Raw genomic sequence first — 3,652 nt, 5'->3', positions numbered from 1 at the left:
CCAGCTCCCATCCTAGGGGATATTATTAATATACAAGGCAATATTGGATCAGGTCCAGGTAAAGAGGATGTGTTTGTGTCCTTTCACCTCTCTAGATGCTGATTTTCTCATAAATCATATTCCTGGGCCAAAGCATCCTTGAACTTGACAGAGGAGCTCCACCCCTAGTCATGGCTTCAAGCAGTGAGAGGGGCTTAATTCCCCAACTCTTCATGAGTACTTTACTCCCTGTTATCCCACAGAAGCTGATCTGCTGACCTCCTCTATATGCTTCCAGACCCAGAACATGTTCCACAGCTTCAGCCCTAGACATCTGCTCAAGATTTTGAGCAGAGGACTGACATAATATCATGCACATTTTAAAGAATTATACCAGCTGCTGCATTGAGAATAGACTTTGGGGATCAGCAGTGTGGCTGAGGGGAGCAAGAGTGGAGGCAGGGAGACTAGTGAGGAGGCTGTTGCAATGATCAGAGATGATGGTGGCTCAGACCGACACAAGGGAAAGCAAAGAATCAAGGATGAGTGCTAGAGTTCTGTTTGGGGCAGCTGTGTGCATGCAGTGCTCTTCACTGAGATAGGGAAAAAGCTAGATCTTTTCCCAAATCAGTGAGGTGGTTGTCCAAACCCAGATGATTAGGGCTTGTTGCGGGCCCCTCAACTCCAGACGTGAAGCCAAGAGTCAGAGGAAATTTTGTCTCCAACATAAAGGTCAAACATCTATTGGACCAAAGGATCAGAGATCCCAAAAGGATCAGCCCCTCTAAAATTGGGATGGGTCACCCTGATAAAGGAGCTCTTTGGTATTGACAGTTAATGGCTAATTTACCCTAGACCCAGCTTAGCTTCTGTTTCTGTATATTCACTGCCGCCTACTTGCCTGAAACAGCCTGTGTCCAGTCTGATTTTTGGGAGTGGGGCTATCTTCTTTCTCTGTGATACCTCAGGTTTAATCCTGTTACCTTGGCAGTTAGCCTTGGCATCCATACCACCAATGAGAAATCAAAAGATAATTTAGATTCATTACCAAAGTATCATTTAGGGTATGTCTCTGTGTGTAGAAAGTGAAGTCAAATGTTGAGGCATTATGAGAATTATTCAGGCAAAGACATTTCTTCCTCCCTTATATGGATATTTCATGAAAATTTTCTAGGCTTGTCATTAACTAGCTCATTACCTTAATTAACCACTTCATTATGTAAGTGTAGACACAGCCTTAAAATTATTTGTACTGTTTCTTCCTGTGTGTAAATAACTGTGAAGTAAAAATATTAATTTATGAATGTAATTGTGTAGGTGATCACTCCACATTTACTCAGAATTAGCAATTAGTGCATGCAAATCAGCTAAGACAAAAGTCTCTCCGATCCTGTTCAGAATACAGGAAGAGTTAATTTGCAAGAACGCCTGCTTCTGGCCCATCTGATTCTCAAAAGTCACGTTCTTGCTTCTGAAAATCAGAAACCGACCATATTTGTTGCGAGCTTTACGATCACTGTTAATGCCCTTGCAAACATAAGAAATAAAATGCTAACAAATCATCATCCATTACCTAATTATATTTACCTAGACAGATAAAGTTGGAGGGAAAAGAGTGGATCATATTTTTTTAGAAGGCATTTCTCATTTTGCAAACAAAGATGAAATTTATAGCTTAATTATTCCTCAGTGCAATACAGAGCCTTTTCTGTTAATCATACCCAAGTCCTGAGATTTTGCTCCCAAAGAGGTATAAAATGTGTATTGACTCCCAATTAAATCAATTCTCCCTCCAGTGTGGGTAGTAGTGCTAATGGGATTTAATGTTCCTGAGGTTTCACTGGGGTCCACAGTAGGAAAAACTCTGATGTAGATGGAATATCATTCCTTCAGCAACACAAATATCAACTAACACAGAATAGTACATCTGCCTCTGACATCTTGAATTGTGGAAGTTACAAGAATTAGTCATCTTCGTTAAAAATCATGCTTGTGAGGGGCTTCCCTGGTGGCGCAGTGGTTGAGAATCTGCCTGCCAATGCGGGGGACACGGGTTCGAGCCCTGGTCTGGGAAGATCCCACATGCCGCAGAGCAACTGGACCTGTGAGCCACAACTACTGAGCCTGCACGTCTGGAGCTTGTGCTCCGCAACAAGAGAGGCCGCGACAGTGAGAGGCCCGCGCACCACGATGAAGAGTGGCCCCCACTCACCGCAACTAGAGAAAGCCCTCGCACAGAAACGAAGACCCAACACAGCCAAAAACAATAAATAAATAAATAAATAAATAAATAAAATTAAAAAAAAAATCATGCTTGTGGTTGAATAACAGCAGTTGAGTTGCCTCAACCATTGGACAATATTTGGACACTTATTTCTAGGTTATCTCTTTACAAATATACTGTCCCTGAAATGGAGCAGGACCCTATGGGGCCTTCCCAGGACAGACACCCTCCATGTCCTCTGCCTGCCTTTTGTCTGTAGAAAAAACTTTAGTCAAAAAATAAATTTAATCAGAGAAATGAGAAAATGCAGAAACAAAGGAAAAGCAGTCAAACAGGACAAAATAATAATAGTATAGTCATTAAGCAAAGTCGAGGACTTTTAGCTCTTTCTCGAGGGCTATAGATAATGTTCTGAGCCATATTCTCTGAGCTGTTTTGTAGATACTGAAACCCCCACCAGGTGGAAGACATTAACTACATGATGACCAAACTGTAGCCATGACATAAGCTGCCACAATTCCAAGAACTGGCCTCAAGGAAATGGGAACAAACCGACCCTGGAACTGAAGATTAACGGTAGTTAAGACAATCAGACATGATGCTGATCAGACCACTGCATGACTAATTTCAAGACAATTGTCAGAGCAGACTATGCTGTTCTACATGTAGCTGCCTCTCTCCATCTATACACCCATGAAACTCTCCTTTAAAAGCTCTTGCCTACTGGCCGGCAGGGGGGAATTGGTCTTTGGACATGAGTCCACCTTCTCCCCCAGTTGCCAGCCTCATAAATAAAGCAAACTTTCCTTTCTACCAACACCTGCCTCTTGAGTATTGGTTTTTGAGCAGTGAACAGCCGGACCTGAGTTTTGGTAACATCCCAAAGTTTTATAAGATGCATCCACAGGTCTGTGTAAACTGAGCTACATGTGCTGGCCACTGTGATCACATACATTCTTTTTTTTTTAAAAATATGGAACGCTTCATGAATTTGCGTGTCATCCTTGCACAGGGGTCATGCTAATCTTCTCTGTATCGTTCCAATTTTAGTATATGTGCCGCCGAAGCGAGCACATCACATATATTCTTAACTCTTCATGTACCTTGGGGAAGCTCTCAGGTGCCAGACTCCCTAAGTTGAGAGCTACCTTGGAAAGGCATGGACTGGAGTGGTTAGGGAAAATGAAGGTAGGTATCCAATCCATTTCTCATTTACTCATGAATTTGATGTTCCAACTTTTATTCTCCCGCTTAGTGCAACTCATTGGTATAACCACCACAGGGAACAAGGTTAATGTTTGGAGAGAAAAGCAAGTAGACTTACATCACTACTCACAGCAGTGATAGATAACTTGCGTATCAGAGGCTGATATCTAAATGTCAGCCATGTGCTAGGTATTTTACAACATTATTTCTTTATTTTTAATGTCTTAAGTTTAAATTATATTA

The 3,652-nt window shown here is 41.8% G+C and overlaps 1 non-coding gene across 1 annotated transcript; it reads right to left on the bottom strand.

Moving 5' to 3' along the window:
- Positions 1-3,170: 3,170 nt before the first annotated feature.
- LOC133086447 (U6 spliceosomal RNA) lies at positions 3,171-3,277 on the bottom strand. The gene has a single exon (XR_009700202.1). It is a non-coding gene; the product is annotated as a U6 spliceosomal RNA (small nuclear RNA).
- Between the last annotated feature and the right edge of the window lie 375 nt (positions 3,278-3,652).

This window comes from Eubalaena glacialis, chromosome 2 (assembly GCF_028564815.1).
Source record: "Eubalaena glacialis isolate mEubGla1 chromosome 2, mEubGla1.1.hap2.+ XY, whole genome shotgun sequence".
Classification (NCBI taxonomy): Eukaryota; Metazoa; Chordata; class Mammalia; order Artiodactyla; family Balaenidae; genus Eubalaena; species Eubalaena glacialis.
Note: the sequence above shows the minus strand (reverse complement) of the source record. Positions and strands in the feature narration are given on the sequence as shown.